Here is an 18,177-nt window from a genome sequence, read left to right on the forward strand (position 1 = left end):
CTGGGCCATCTCTCGGCTCCACTCCGCTAACGTCTCTCGCTGCACCCGGGCCATCCTCCGTGCGAGGCCCTCCAGCGCAGTCTGTGCACACTCCCGATCTCGGGGGAGCTGTGCCAAGACCTCCACTAAGCCTAGTGGGGTCGTTGCTTCTAGCAGGCTCCTGACCAACGGGTCGGTGCTGCTCTGCTCTCCTTCCGTTGTCTCCAGCAGGCTCCTGGCCAGCGGGCCAGTGCTGCTCTGCTCTCCCTCCTCGGTTTCTAGCAGGCTCCTGGCCAACGGGCCGGTGCTGCTCTGCTTTCTCACCATCTCCGGGTAAGCTCCTCCGATATTCTTCTCCAGGCTTCTTGCCTCCGGGTGCGCTCTCTCCAGACTGCTCCAAGCGGCACCCATCTTTGTTCTCTCCTTTCGTCTCCTCCCCCCTCGAGGGCGGTCCCGGGGCCACTTGGTGACTGTCAGCTCCAGGGGCAGTTCTTTCACGCTGACAGACACCTCTAGCATCACAGTCTCTGTTGGTGGGGGCGGTTTCCACTTTTGGCGCCATTTTCGGTCCTGGCCCACGATGGGAGGTGGCCTCTCGCCACCCTCTGGCACGCCCATAATGGCGTCCGCTCTTCCAAGGCGGGAAACCTTTGGAAATGGCGGGAATCGCTTCCCAGTGGCGGGAAACTCTGCAGATGGCGGGAAAACGCGGTTAATGGCGGACAACCGGCTGGAATCGACTGGTGATGGGACCCTCCGGAACCGGCAGGAGACTTCTTTTTGAGGTAAACTTGTTCTTTTCTTCAGGCACGCAGTACCCGGGTGTTGCGGGCACGTAATCCTGCCGACTACGCCAAAGTTGACGCGCCCCCTGGGCCATATTCTTTTAGGGGGAATATCCGGAGCCGGATCAGATGGGGGTTGTAGTCTTCCGAGTGGCTGTGACCCGGTCCGTGCCCAGGGTGTCAAACTCAGTTGTATGTGGCAGTCCTACAGATGTTATTAAGTTCTTTATTGTCGACTACGCCACCCGTTGTATTGCGGTCACTATGGCCGCCGCTGCAGCAGGGTCCGCTGAGGCTGATGGTGTAGGTGCAGCTTGTGATGGTATAACCCCCAACGGGTGGGGTATAGCCTCAGGGGGTCAGGTGCAGAGGATGGGGGTTGTGGTGGTGCAGCGTAGATGTAAAATGAAGACAGAGTCGGGTTGTGCAGTTTAGGGTATTTACTCACTGCTGATGTTCCGGTCACTCCAGCTTCAAGTGACCTCCCGAGCCGTGCTGCATCCACCAGGTCCTGGATCCAGCCAACCCCCAAGCGAGTCCGGAGCGTGACCCTGAGCTCTCCTTCTGTCCTTTCTCTGGCCGTCCCCACTATTGATCCACCCAGGTCCAGCTCCCTCGGGCCTTCTGTTGGGAGACCCTTGGCCCTGGGTTCCCTGACCCTCCACGTGGTATGCCTTCGGGGTGGATGTGGTGGGTGGCCGTGGCAGACGCTGCCCACGGCCTCCGGTCTCTGGCTGGGGTGTGTTTTTGCCCCCACCAGCTTGGGTTCCGGTACCCTGATGCCGACTCTTCACCCGTGGATTGGATTTGGGGTCTCAGAGTCCTCTCTTCTGTTTCCCCCTCTGGGTCTCTCTTGCTTTCTCCTCTCTCTCTCTCTGGGGCTGCTCTGCTCCTCTGCTTCTTACTTCTCTGCAAAGACTGACTGACCCTGTTCTTTGATGGTGCCCACCTTATATACACCCTCTATGTGTGAGCTCAGGTGACCAGCACCCAATGAGCTCCTATCTTTACCCAGGCTGCTCCCCCTATCTGCCCCTACACTACTTGGGATGTACCACCCCCCTCCCACTCCAGCCAGGAACAGACTCGGTCGTACCTGCACATTTCTAAGTGGGAGTACCGTCGGTCTGCTCCTCGGAAATGGGATGTGTGTAGTGCATGCAGCCTACCGAGCTCAGGTCCACACTCCATCCTTACCCGGGAGTGGAATATCACACCTCTGGGTTGAGGTGCAATACCCCTGTAGCAGCAGAATCCTCAGGGTGCTACATATGTACTCAGTGACTGCACCAGCAGAATAGTGAGTACAGCTCTGGAGTATAATACAGGATGGAACTCAGGATCAGTAATGTAATGTATGTACACAGTGACTGCACCAGCAGAATAGTGAGTTCAGCTCTCGAGTATAATACAGGATGTAACTCAGGATCAGTAATGTAATGTATGTACACAGTGACTCCACCAGCAGAATAGTGTGAGCAGCTCTGGATTATAATAGAGGATGTAACTCAGGATCAGTAATATTATGTATGTACACAGCGACCCCACGAGCAGAATAGTGAGCGCAGCTCTGGAGTATAATAAAGGAAGTAACTGAGGATGAGTAGAGGATCAGTAATGTAATGTATGTGCACAGTGACTGCACCAACAGAATAGTGAGTGCAGCTCTGGAGTATAATACAGTATGTAAGTCAGGATCAGTACAGGATCAGTAATGTAATGTATGTGCACAGTGACTGCACCAGCAGAATAGAGAGTGCAGCTCTGGATTATAATACAAGATGTAACTCAGGATCAGTAATGTAATGTATGTACACAGTGACTGCACCAGCAGAATAGTGAGTGCTGCTCTGGAGTATAATACAGGATGTAACTCAGGATCAGTACAGGATCAATAATGTAATGTATGTACACAGTGACTGCACCAGCAGAATAGTGAGTGCAGCTCTGGATTATAATACAAGATGTAACTCAGGATGAGTAATGTAATGTATGTACACAGTGACTGCAGCAGCAGAATAGTGAGTGCAGCTCTGGAGTATAATACAGGATGGAACTCAGGATCAGTAATGTAATGTATGTGCACAGTGACAGCACTAGCAGAATAGTGAGTGCAGCTCTGGGGTATAATAAGGGATGTAACTCAGGATCAGTACAGGATCAGTAATGTAATATATGTACACAGTGGCTGCACCAGCAGAATAGTGAGTGCAGCTCTGGAGTATAATACATGATGTAACTCAGGATCAGTACAGGATCAGTAATGTAATGTATGTACACAGTGACTGCACCAGCAGAATAGTGAGTGCAGCTCTGGAATATAATACAGGATGTAACTCAGGATCAGAACCGGATCAGTAATGTAATGTATGTGCACAGTGACTGCACCAGCAGAATAGTGAGTGCAGGTCTGGAGTATAATACAGGATGGAACTCAGGATCAGTAATGTAATGTATGTACACAGTGACTGCACTAGCAGAATAGTAAGTGCAGCTCTGGAGTATAATACAGGATGGAACTCAGGATCAGTAATGTAATGTATGTACACAGTGACTGCACTAGCAGAATAGTGAGTGCAGCTCTGGAGTATAATACAGGATGTAACTCAGGATCAGTACAGGATCAGTAATGTAATATATGTACACAGTGGCTGCACCAGCAGAATAGTGAGTGCAGCTCTGGAGTATAATACAGGATGGAACTCAGGATCAGTGCAGGATCAGTAATGTAATGTATGTACACAGTGACTCCACCAGAAGAATAGTGAGTGCAGCTCTGAAGTATAATACAGGATGTATCTGAGGATCAGTAGAGGGTCAGTAATGTAATGTATGTGCACAGTGACTGCACCAGCAGAATAGTGAGTGCAGCTCTGGAGTATAATACAGGATGTAAGTCAGGATCAGTACAGGATCAGTAATGTAATATATGTACACAGTGACTGCACAAGCAGAATAGTGAGTGCAGCTCTGGATTATAAAACAGGATGTAACTCAGGATCAGTAATGTAATGTATGTACACAGTGACTGCACCAGCAGAATAGTGAGTGCAGCTCTGGAGTATAATATAGGATGTAACTCAGGATCAGTACAGGATCAGTAATGTAATGTATGTACACAGTGACTGCACCAGCAGAATAGTGAGTACAGCTCTGGAGTATAATACAGGATGGAACTCAGGATCAGTAATGTAATGTATGTACACAGTGACTGCACCAGCAGAATAGTGAGTTCAGCTCTCGAGTATAATACAGGATGTAACTCAGGATCAGTAATGTATGTACACAGTGACTGCAGCAGCAGAATAGTGAGTGCAGCTCTGGAGTATAATACAGGATGTATCTCAGGATCAGTAATGTAATGTATGCACACAGTGACTGCACCAGCAGAATAGTGAGTGCAGCTCTGGAGTATAATAAAGGAAGTAACTGAGGATGAGTAGAGGATCAGTAATGTAATGTATGTGCACAGTGACTGCACCAGCAGAATAGTGAGTGCAGCTCTGGAGTATAATACAGTATGTAAGTCAGGATCAGTACAGGATCAGTAATGTAATGTATTTGCACAGTGACTGCACCAGCAGAATAGAGAGTGCAGCTCTGGATTATAATACAAGATGTAACTCAGGATCAGTAATGTAATGTATGTACACAGTGACTGAACCAGCAGAATAGTGAGTGCTGCTCTGGAGTATAATACAGGATGTAACTCAGGATCAGTACAGGATCAATAATGTAATGTATGTACACAGTGACTGCACCAGCAGAATAGTGAGTGCAGCTCTGGAGTATAATACAGGATGGAACTCAGGATCAGTACAGAATCAGTAATGTAATGTATGTATACAGTGACTGCACCAGCAGAATAGTGAGTGCAGCTCTGGAGTATAATACAGGATGTAACTCAGGATCAGTACAGGATCAGTAATATAATGTATGTACACAGTGACTGCACCAGCAGAATAGTGAGTGCAGCTCTGGAGTATAATACAGGATGTAACTCAGGATCAGCACAGGATCAGTAATGTAATGTATGTACACAGTGACTGCACCAGCAGAATAGTGAGTGCAGCTCTGGAGTATAATACAGGATGTAACTCAGGATCAGTACAGGATCAGTAATGTAATGTATGTGCACAGTGACTGCACCAACAGAATAGTGAGAGCAGCTCTGGAGTATAATACAGTATATAACTCAGGATCAATAATGTAATGTATGTACACAGAGAATGCACTAGCAGAATAGTGAGTGCAGCTCTGGAGTATAATACAGGATATAACTGAGGATCAGTAATGTAATGTATGTGCACAGTGACTGAACAAGCAGAATAGTGAGTGCAGCTCTGGAGTATAATACAGGATGCAAGTCAGGATCAGTACAAGATCAGTAATGTAATATATGTACACAGTGACTGCACCAGCAGAATAGTGAGTACAGCTCATGATTATAATATAGAATGTAACTCAGGATCAGAAATGTAATGTATGTACACAGAGACTGCACCAGCAGAATAGTGAGTGCAGCTCTGGAGTATAATATAGGATGTAACTCAGGATCAGTAATGTAATGTATGTACACAGTGACTGCACCAGCAGAATAGTGAGTGCAGCTCTGGAGTATAATACAGGATGGAACTCAGGATCAGTAGTATAATGTATGTACACAGTGACTGCACTAGCAGAATAGTGAGTGCAGCTCTGGGGTATAATAAGGGATGTAACTCAGGATCAGTACAGGATCAGTAATGTAATATATGTACACAGTGGCTGCACCAGCAGAATAGTGAGTGCAGCTCTGGAGTATAATACAGGATGTAACTCAGGATCAGTACAGGATCAGTAATGTAATGTATGTACACAGTGACTGCACCAGCAGAATAGTGAGTGCAGCTCTGGAGTATAATACAGGATGGAACTCAGGATCAGTAGTATAATGTATGTACACAGTGACTGCACTAGCAGAATAGTGAGTGCAGCTCTGGGGTATAATAAGGGATGTAACTCAGGATCAGAACCGGATCAGTAATGTAATGTATGTGCACAGTGACTGCACCAGCAGAATAGTGAGTGCAGCTCTGGAGTATAATACAGGATGGAACTCAGGATCAGTAATGTAATGTATGTTCACAGTGACTGCACTAGCAGAATAGTGAGTGCAGCTCTGGAGTATAATACAGGATGGAACTCAGGATCAGTAATGTAATGTATGTACACAGTGACTGCACTAGCAGAATAGTGAGTGCAGCTCTGGAGTATAATACAGGATGTAACTCAGGATCAGTACAGGATCAATAATGTAATATATGTACACAGTGGCTGCACCAGCAGAACAGTGAGTGCAGCTCTGGAGTATAATACAGGATGTAACTCAGGATCAGTACAGGATCAGTAATGTAATGTATGTACACAGTGACTGCACCAGCAGAATAGTGAGTGCAGCTCTGGAGTATAATACAGGATGTAACTCAGGATCAGAAACGGATCAGTAATGTAATGCATGTGCACAGTGACTGCACCAGCAGAATAGTGAGTGCAGCTCTGGAGTATAATACAGGATATAACTCAGGATCAGTGCAGGATCAGTAATGTAATGTATGTACACAGTGACTCCACCAGCAGAATAGTGAGTGCAGCTCTGAAGTATAATACAGGATGTATCTGAGGATCAGTAGAGGGTCAGTAATGTAATGTATGTGCACAGTGACTGCACCAGCAGAATAGTGAGTGCAGCTCTGGAGTATAATACAGGATGTAAGTCAGGATCAGTACAGGATCAGTAATGTAATATATGTACACAGTGACTGCACAAGCAGAATAGTGAGTGCAGCTCTGGAGTATAATACAGGATGTAACTCAGGATCAGTACAGGATCAGTAATGTAATTGTATGTACACAGTGACTGCACCAGCAGAATAGTGAGTACAGCTCTGGAGTGTAATACAGGATGGAACTCAGGATCAGTAATGTAATGTATGTACACAGTGACTGCACCAGCAGAATAGTGAGTGCAGCTCTGGAGTATAATACAGGATGTAACTCAGGATCAGTACAGGATCAGTAATATAATGTATGTACACAGTGACTGCACCAGCAGAATAGTGAGTGCAGCTCTGGAGTATAGTACAGGATGTAATTCAGGATCAGTACAGGATCAGTAATGTAATGTATGTGCACAGTGACTGCACCAACAGAATAGTGAGAGCAGCTCTGGAGTATAATACAGTATATAACTCAGGATCAGTAATGTAATGTATGTACACAGAGAATGCACTAGCAGAATAGTGAGTGCAGCTCTGGAGTATAATACAGGATATAACTGAGGATCAGTAATGTAATGTATGTGCACAGTGACTGAACAAGCAGAATAGTGAGTGCAGCTCTGGAGTATAGTACAGGATGTAACTCAGGATCAGTACAGGATCAGTAATGTAATGTATGTGCACAGTGACTGCACCAGCAGAATAGTGAGTACAGCTCATGATTATAATACAGGATGTAACTCAGGATCAGAATTGTAATGTATGTACACAGTGACTGCACCAGCAGAATAGTGAGTGCAGCTCTGGAGTATAATATAGGATGTAACTCAGGATCAGTAATGTAATGTATGTACACAGTGACTGCACCAGCAGAATAGTGAGTGCAGCTCTGGAGTATAATACAGGATGGAACTCAGGATCAGTAGTATAATGTATGTACACAGTGACTGCACTAGCAGAATAGTGAGTGCAGCTCTGGGGTATAATAAGGGATGTAACTCAGGATCAGTACAGGATCAGTAATGTAATATATGTACACAGTGGCTGCACCAGCAGAATAGTGAGTGCAGCTCTGGAGTATAATACAGGATGTAACTCAGGATCAGTACAGGATCAGTAATGTAATGTATGTACACAGTGACTGCACCAGCAGAATAGTGAGTGCAGCTCTGGAGTATAATACAGGATGGAACTCAGGATCAGTAGTATAATGTATGTACACAGTGACTGCACTAGCAGAATAGTGAGTGCAGCTCTGGGGTATAATAAGGGATGTAACTCAGGATCAGTACAGGATCAGTAATTTAATATATGTACACAGTGGCTGCACCAGCAGAATAGTGAGTGCAGTTCTGGAGTATAATACATGATGTAACTCAGGATCAGTACAGGATCAGTAATGTAATGTATGTACACAGTGACTGCACCAGCAGAATAGTGAGTGCAGCTCTGGAGTATAATACAGGATGTAACTCAGGATCAGAACCGGATCAGTAATGTAATGTATGTGCACAGTGACTGCACCAGCAGAATAGTGAGTGCAGCTCTGGAGTATAATACAGGATGGAACTCAGGATCAGTAATGTAATGTATGTTCACAGTGACTGCACTAGCAGAATAGTGAGTGCAGCTCTGGAGTATAATACAGGATGGAACTCAGGATCAGTACAGGATCAGTAATATAATGTATGTACACAGTGACTGCACCAGCAGAATAGTGAGTGCAGCTCTGGAGTATAATACAGGATGTAACTCAGGATCAGCACAGGATTAGTAATGTAATGTATGTACACAGTGACTGCACCAGCAGAATAGTGAGTGCAGCTCTGGAGTATAATACAGGATGTAACTCAGGATCAGTACAGGATCAGTAATGTAATGTATGTGCACAGTGACTGCACCAACAGAATAGTGAGAGCAGCTCTGGAGTATAATACAGTATATAACTCAGGATCAATAATGTAATGTATGTACACAGAGAATGCACTAGCAGAATAGTGAGTGCAGCTCTGGAGTATAATACAGGATATAACTGAGGATCAGTAATGTAATGTATGTGCACAGTGACTGAACAAGCAGAATAGTGAGTGCAGCTCTGGAGTATAATACAGGATGCAAGTCAGGATCAGTACAAGATCAGTAATGTAATATATGTACACAGTGACTGCACCAGCAGAATAGTGAGTACAGCTCATGATTATAATACAGGATGTAACTCAGGATCAGAAATGTAATGTATGTACACAGTGACTGCACCAGCAGAATAGTGAGTGCAGCTCTGGAGTATAATATAGGATGTAACTCAGGATCAGTAATGTAATGTATGTACACAGTGACTGCACCAGCAGAATAGTGAGTGCAGCTCTGGAGTATAATACAGGATGGAACTCAGGATCAGTAGTATAATGTATGTACACAGTGACTGCACTAGCAGAATAGTGAGTGCAGCTCTGGGGTATAATAAGGGATGTAACTCAGGATCAGTACAGGATCAGTAATGTAATATATGTACACAGTGGCTGCACCAGCAGAATAGTGAGTGCAGCTCTGGAGTATAATACAGGATGTAACTCAGGATCAGTACAGGATCAGTAATGTAATGTATGTACACAGTGACTGCACCAGCAGAATAGTGAGTGCAGCTCTGGAGTATAATACAGGATGGAACTCAGGATCAGTAGTATAATGTATGTACACAGTGACTGCACTAGCAGAATAGTGAGTGCAGCTCTGGGGTATAATAAGGGATGTAACTCAGGATCAGTACAGGATCAGTAATTTAATATATGTACACAGTGGCTGCACCAGCAGAATAGTGAGTGCAGCTCTGGAGTATAATACAGGATGTAACTCAGGATCAGAACCGGATCAGTAATGTAATGTATGTGCACAGTGACTGCACCAGCAGAATAGTGAGTGCAGCTCTGGAGTATAATACAGGATGGAACTCAGGATCAGTAATGTAATGTATGTTCACAGTGACTGCACTAGCAGAATAGTGAGTGCAGCTCTGGAGTATAATACAGGCTGAAACTCAGGATCAGTAATGTAATGTATGTACACAGTGACTGCACTAGCAGAATAGTGAGTGCAGCTCTGGAGTATAATACAGGATGTAACTCAGGATCAGTACAGGATCAATAATGTAATATATGTACACAGTGGCTGCACCAGCAGAACAGTGAGTGCAGCTCTGGAGTATAATACAGGATGTAACTCAGGATCAGTACAGGATCAGTAATGTAATGTATGTACACAGTGACTGCACCAGCAGAATAGTGAGTGCAGCTCTGGAGTATAATACAGGATGTAACTCAAGATCAGAAACGGATCAGTAATGTAATGCATGTGCACAGTGACTGCACCAGCAGAATAGTGAGTGCAGCTCTGGAGTATAATACAGGATATAACTCAGGATCAGTGCAGGATCAGTAATGTAATGTATGTACACAGTGACTCCACCAGCAGAATAGTGAGTGCAGCTCTGAAGTATAATACAGGATGTATCTGAGGATCAGTAGAGGGTCAGTAATGTAATGTATGTGCACAGTGACTGCACCAGCAGAATAGTGAGTGCAGCTCTGGAGTATAATACAGGATATAAGTCAGGATCAGTACAGGATCAGTAATGTAATATATGTACACAGTGACTGCACAAGCAGAATAGTGAGGGCAGCTCTGGAGTATAATACAGGATGTAACTCAGGATCAGTACAGGATCAGTAATGTAATTGTATGTACACAGTGACTGCACCAGCAGAATAGTGAGTACAGCTCTGGAGTATAATACAGGATGGAACTCAGGATCAGTAATGTAATGTATGTACACAGTGACTGCACCAGCAGAATAGTGAGTGCAGCTCTGGAGTATAATACAGGATGTAACTCAGGATCAGTACAGGATCAGTAATATAATGTATGTACACAGTGACTGCACCAGCAGAATAGTGAGTGCAGCTCTGGAGTATAATACAGGATGTAACTCAGGATCAGCACAGGATTAGTAATGTAATGTATGTACACAGTGACTGCACCAGCAGAATAGTGAGTGCAGCTCTGGAGTATAATACAGGATGTAACTCAGGATCAGTACAGGATCAGTAATGTAATGTATGTGCACAGTGACTGCACCAACAGAATAGTGAGAGCAGCTCTGGAGTATAATACAGTATATAACTCAGGATCAGTAATGTAATGTATGTACACAGAGAATGCACTAGCAGAATAGTGAGTGCAGCTCTGGAGTATAATACAGGATATAACTGAGGATCAGTAATGTAATGTATGTGCACAGTGACTGAACAAGCAGAATAGTGAGTGCAGCTCTGGAGTATAATACAGAATGCAAGTCAGGATCAGTACAAGATCAGTAATGTAATAAATGTACACAGTGACTGCACCAGCAGAATAGTGAGTACAGCTCATGATTATAATACAGGATGTAACTCAGGATCAGAAATGTAATGTATGTACACAGTGACTGCACCAGCAGAATAGTGAGTGCAGCTCTGGAGTATAATATAGGATGTAACTCAGGATCAGTAATGTAATGTATGTACACAGTGACTGCACCAGCAGAATAGTGAGTGCAGCTCTGGAGTATAATACAGGATGGAGCTCAGGATCAGTAGTATAATGTATGTACACAGTGACTGCACTAGCAGAATAGTGAGTGCAGCTCTGGGGTATAATAAGGGATGTAACTCAGGATCAGTACAGGATCAGTAATGTAATATATGTACACAGTGGCTGCACCAGCAGAATAGTGAGTGCAGCTCTGGAGTATAATACAGGATGGAACTCAGGATCAGTACAGGATCAGTAATGTAATGTATGTACACAGTGACTGCACCAGCAGAATAGTGAGTGCAGCTCTGGAGTATAATACAGGATGGAACTCAGGATCAGTAGTATAATGTATGTACACAGTGACTGCACTAGCAGAATAGTGAGTGCAGCTCTGGGGTATAATAAGGGATGTAACTCAGGATCAGTACAGGATCAGTAATTTAATATATGTACACAGTGGCTGCACCAGCAGAATAGTGAGTGCAGTTCTGGAGTATAATACAAGACGTAACTCAGGATCAGAACCGGATCAGTAATGTAATGTATGTACACAGTGACTGCACCAGCAGAATAGTGAGTGCAGCTCTGGAGTATAATACAGGATGGAACTCAGGATCAGAACCGGATCAGTAATGTAATGTACGTGCACAGTGACTGCACCAGCAGAATAGTGAGTGCAGCTCTGGAGTATAATACAGGATGGAACTCAGGATCAGTAATGTAATGTATGTTCACAGTGACTGCACTAGCAGAATAGTGAGTGCAGCTCTGGAGTATAATACAGGATGGAACTCAGGATCAGTAATGTAATGTATGTACACAGTGACTGCACTAGCAGAATAGTGAGTGCAGCTCTGGAGTATAATACAGGATGTAACTCAGGATCAGTACAGGATCAATAATGTAATATATGTACACAGTGGTTGCACCGGCAGAACAGTGAGTGCAGCTCTGGAGTATAATACAGGATGTAACTCAGGATCAGTACAGGATCAGTAATGTAATGTATGTACACAGTGACTGCACCAGCAGAATAGTGAGTGCAGCTCTGGAGTATAATACAGGATGTAACTCAGGATCAGCACAGGATTAGTAATGTAATGTATGTACACAGTGACTGCACCAGCAGAATAGTGAGTGCAGCTCTGGAGTATAATACAGGATGTATCTCAGGATCAGTACAGGATCAGTAATGTAATGTATGTGCACAGTGACTGCAGCAACAGAATAGTGAGAGCAGCTCTGGAGTATAATACAGTATATAACTCAGGATCAGTAATATAATGTATGTACACAGAGAATGCACTAGCAGAATAGTGAGTGCAGCTCTGGAGTATAATACAGGATATAACTGAGGATCAGTAATGTAATGTATGTGCACAGTGACTGAACAAGCAGAATAGTGAGTGCAGCTCTGGAGTATAATACAGGATGCAAGTCAGGATCAGTACAAGATCAGTAATGTAATATATGTACACAGTGACTGCACCAGCAGAATAGTGAGTACAGCTCATGATTATAATACAGGATGTAACTCAGGATCAGAAATGTAATGTATGTACACAATGACTGCACCAGCAGAATAGTGAGTGCAGCTGTGGAGTATAATATAGGATGTAACTCAGGATCAGTAATGTAATGTATGTACACAGTGACTGCACAAGCAGAATAGTGAGTGCAGCTCTGGAGTATAATACAGGATGGAACTCAGGATCAGTAGTATAATGTATGTACACAGTGACTGCACTAGCAGAATAGTGAGTGCAGCTCTGGGGTATAATAAGGGATGTAACTCAGGATCAGTACAGGATCAGTAATTTAATATATGTACACAGTGCCTGCACCAGCAGAATAGTGAGTGCAGTTCTGGAGTATAATACATGATGTAACTCAGGATCAGTACAGGATCAGTAATGTAATGTATGTACACAGTGACTGCACCAGCAGAATAGTGAGTGCAGCTCTGGAGTATAATACAGGATGTAACTCAGGATCAGAACCGGATCAGTAATGTAATGTATGTGCACAGTGACTGCACCAGCAGAATAGTGAGTGCAGCTCTGGAGTATAATACAGGATGGAACTCAGGATCAGTAATGTAATGTATGTACTCAGTGACTGCACTAGCAGAATAGTGAGTGCAGCTCTGGAGTATAATACAGGATGTAACTCAGGATCAGTACAGGATCAATAATGTAATATATGTACACAGTGGCTGCACCAGCAGAACAGTGAGTGCAGCTCTGGAGTATAATACAGGATGTAACTCAGGATCAGTACAGGATCAGTAATGTAATGTATGTACACAGTGACTGCACCAGCAGTATAGTGAGTGCAGCTCTGGAGTATAATACAGGATGTAACTCAGGATCAGAAACGGATCAGTAATGTAATGCATGTGCACAGTGACTGCACCAGCAGAATAGTGAGTGCAGCTCTGGAGTATAATACAGGATATAACTCAGGATCAGTGCAGGATCAGTAATGTAATGTATGTATACAGTGACTCCACCAGCAGAATAGTTAGTGCAGCTCTGAAGTATAATACAGGATGTATCTGAGGATCAGTAGAGGGTCAGTAATGTAATGTATGTGCACAGTGACTGCACCAGCAGAATAGTGAGTGCAGCTCTGGAGTATAATACAGGATGTAAGTCAGGATCAGTACAGGATCAGTAATGTAATATATGTACACAGTGACTGCACAAGCAGAATAGTGAGTGCAGCTCTGGAGTATAATACAGGATGTAACTCAGGATCAGTACAGGATCAGTAATGTAATTGTATGTACACAGTGACTGCACCAGCAGAATAGTGAGTACAGCTCTGGAGTATAATACAGGATGGAACTCAGGATCAGTAATGTAATGTATGTACACAGTGACTGCACCAGCAGAATAGTGAGTGCAGCTCTGGAGTATAATACAGGATGTAACTCAAGATCAGTACAGGATCAGTAATATAATGTATGTACACAGTGACTGCACCAGCAGAATAGTGAGTGCAGCTCTGGAGTATAATACAGGATGTAACTCAGGATCAGCACAGGATTAGTAATGTAATGTATGTACACAGTGACTGCACCAGCAGAATAGTGAGTGCAGCTCTGGAGTATAATACAGGATGTAACTCAGGATCAGTACAGGATCAGTAATGTAATGTATGTGCACAGTGACTGCACCAACAGAATAGTGAGAGCAGCTCTGGAGTATAATACAGTATATAACTCAGGATCAGTAATGTAATGTATGTACACAGAGAATGCACTAGCAGAATAGTGAGTGCAGCTCTGGAGTATAATACAGGATATAACTGAGGATCAGTAATGTAATGTATGTGCACAGTGACTGAACAAGCAGAATAGTGAGTGCAGCTCTGGAGTATAATACAGGATGCAAGTCAGGATCAGTACAAGATCAGTAATGTAATATATGTACACAGTGACTGCACCAGCAGAATAGTGAGTACAGCTCATGATTATAATACAGGATGTAACTCAGGATCAGAAATGTAATGTATGTACACAGTGACTGCACCAGCAGAATAGTGAGTGCAGCTCTGGAGTATAATATAGGATGTAACTCAGGATCAGTAATGTAATGTATGTACACAGTGACTGCACCAGCAGAATAGTGAGTGCAGCTCTGGAGTATAATACAGGATGGAACTCAGGATCAGTAGTATAATGTATGTACACAGTGACTGCACTAGCAGAATAGTGAGTGCAGCTCTGGGGTATAATAAGGGATGTAACTCAGGATCAGTACAGGATCAGTAATGTAATATATGTACACAGTGGCTGCACCAGCAGAATAGTGAGTGCAGCTCTGGAGTATAATACAGGATGTAACTCAGGATCAGTACAGGATCAGTAATGTAATGTATGTACACAGTGACTGCACCAGCAGAATAGTGAGTGCAGCTCTGGAGTATAATACAGGATGGAACTCAGGATCAGTAGTATAATGTATGTACACAGTGACTGCACTAGCAGAATAGTGAGTGCAGCTCTGGGGTATAATAAGGGATGTAACTCAGGATCAGTACAGGATCAGTAATGTAATATATGTACACAGTGGCTGCACCAGCAGAATAGTGAGTGCAGCTCTGGAGTATAATACAGGATGTAACTCAGGATCAGTAGAGGATCAGTAATGTAATGTATGTACACAGTGACTGCACCAGCAGAATAGTGAGTGCAGCTCTGAAGTATAATACAGGATGTAACTCAGGATCAGAACCGGATCAGTAATGTAATGTATGTGCACAGTGACTGCACCAGCAGAATAGTGAGTGCAGCTCTGGAGTATAATACAGGATGGAACTCAGGATCAGTAATGTAATGTATGTTCACAGTGACTGCACTAGCAGAATAGTGAGTGCAGCTCTGGAGTATAATACAGGATGGAACTCAGGATCAGTAATGTAATGTATGTACACAGTGACTGCACTAGCAGAATAGTGAGTGCAGCTCTGGAGTATAATACAGGATGTAACTCAGGATCAGTACAGGATCAATAATGTAATATATGTACACAGTGGCTGCACCAGCAGAACAGTGAGTGCAGCTCTGGAGTATAATACAGGATGTAACTCAGGATCAGTACAGGATCAGTAATGTAATGTATGTACACAGTGACTGCACCAGCAGAATAGTGAGTGCAGCTCTGGAGTATAATACAGGATGTAACTCAGGATCAGAAACGGATCAGTAATGTAATGCATGTGCACAGTGACTGCACCAGCAGAATAGTGAGTGCAGCTCTGGAGTATAATACAGGATATAACTCAGGATCAGTGCAGGATCAGTAATGTAATGTATGTACACAGTGACTCCACCAGCAGAATAGTGAGTGCAGCTCTGAAGTATAATACAGGATGTATCTGAGGATCAGTAGAGGGTCAGTAATGTAATGTATGTGCACAGTGACTGCACCAGCAGAATAGTGAGTGCAGCTCTGGAGTATAATACAGGATGTAAGTCAGGATCAGTACAGGATCAGTAATGTAATATATGTACACAGTGACTGCACAAGCAGAATAGTGAGTGCAGCTCTGGAGTATAATACAGGATGTAACTCAGTATCAGTACAGGATCAGTAATGTAATTGTATGTACACAGTGACTGCACCAGCAGAATAGTGAGTACAGCTCTGGAGTATAATATAGGATGGAACTCAGGATCAGTAATGTAATGTAGGTACACAGTGACTGCACAAGCAGAATAGTGAGTTCAGCTCTCGAGTATAATACAGGATGTAACTCAGGATCAGTAATGTATGTACACAGTGACTGCACCAGCAGAATAGTGAGTGCAGCTCTGGAGTATAATACAGGATGTATCTCAGGATCAGTAATGTAATGTATGTACACAGTGACTGCACTAGCAGAATAGTGAGTGCAGCTCTGGAGTATAATACAGGATGTAACTCAGGATCAGTAATGTAATGTATGTACACAGTGACTCCACCAGCAGAATAGTGTGAGCAGCTCTGGATTATAATAGAGGATGTAACTCAGGATCAGTAATATTATATATGTACACAGTGACCCCACGAGCAGAAGAGTGAGCGCAGCTCTGGAGTATAATAAAGGAAGTAACTGAGGATGAGTAGAGGATCAGTAATGTAATGTATGTGCACAGTGACTGCACCAGCAGAATAGTGAGTGCAGCTCTTGAGTATAATACAGTATGTAAGTCAGGATCAGTACAGGATCAGTAATGTAATGTATGTGCACAGTGACTGCACCAGCAGAATAGAGAGTGCAGCTCTGGATTATAATACAAGATGTAACTCAGGATCAGTAATGTAATGTATGTACACAGTGACTGCACCAGCAGAATAGTGAGTGCAGCTCTGGATTATAATACAAGATGTAACTCAGGATGAGTAATGTAATATATGTACACAGTGACTGCACCAGCAGAATAGTGAGTGCAGCTCTGGAGTATAATACAGGATGGAACTCAGGATCAGTAATATAATGTATGTACACAGTGACTGCACTAGCAGAATAGTGAGTGCAGCTCTGGAGTATAATACAGGATGGAACTCAGGATCAGTAATGTAATGTATGTACACAGTGACTGCACTAGCAGAATAGTGAGTGCAGCTCTGGAGTATAATACAGGATGTAACTCAGGATCAGTACAGGATCAGTAATGTAATATATGTACACAGTGGCTGCACCAGCAGAATAGTGAGTGCAGCTCTGGAGTATAATACAGGATGGAACTCAGGAACAGAACCGGATCAGTAATGTAATGTATGTGCACAGTGACTGCATCAGCAGAATAGTGAGTGCAGCTCTGGAGTATAATACAGGATATCACTCAGGATCAGTGCAGGATCAGTAATGTAATGTATGTACACAGTGACTCCACCAGCAGAATAGTGAGTGCAGCTCTGAAGTATAATACAGGATGTATCTGAGGATCAGTAGAGGGTCAGTAATGTAATGTATGTGCACAGTGACTGCACCAGCAGAATAGTGAGTGCAGCTCTGGAGTATAATACAGGATGTAAGTCAGGATCAGTACAGGATCAGTAATGTAATATATGTACACAGTGACTGCACAAGCAGAATAGTGAGTGCAGCTCTGGATTATAAAACAGGATGTAACTCAGGATCAGTAATGTAATGTATGTACACAGTGACTGCACCAGCAGAATAGTGAGTGCAGCTCTGGAGTATAATATAGGATGTAACTCAGGATCAGTACAGGATCAGTAATGTAATGTATGTACACAGTGACTGCACCAGCAGAATAGTGAGTACTGCTCTGGAGTATAATACAGGAAGGAACTCAGGATCAGTAATGTAATGTATGTACACAGTGACTGCACCAGCAGAATAGTGAGTTCAGCTCTCGAGTATAATACAGGATGTAACTCAGGATCAGTAATGTATGTACACAGTGACTGCACCAGCAGAATAGTGAGTGCAGCTCTGGAGTATAATACAGGATGTATCTCAGGATCAGTAATGTAATGTATGTACACAGTGACTGCACCTGCAGAATAGTGTGTGCAGCTCTGGATTATAATAGAGGATGTAACTCAGGATCAGTAATATTATGTATG

Source organism: Phyllobates terribilis, unplaced genomic scaffold (genome assembly GCF_046119375.1).
Source record: "Phyllobates terribilis strain yellow unplaced genomic scaffold, ASM4611937v1 Scaffold_3__8_contigs__length_932513732, whole genome shotgun sequence".
Lineage (NCBI taxonomy): Eukaryota > Metazoa > Chordata > Amphibia > Anura > Dendrobatidae > Phyllobates > Phyllobates terribilis.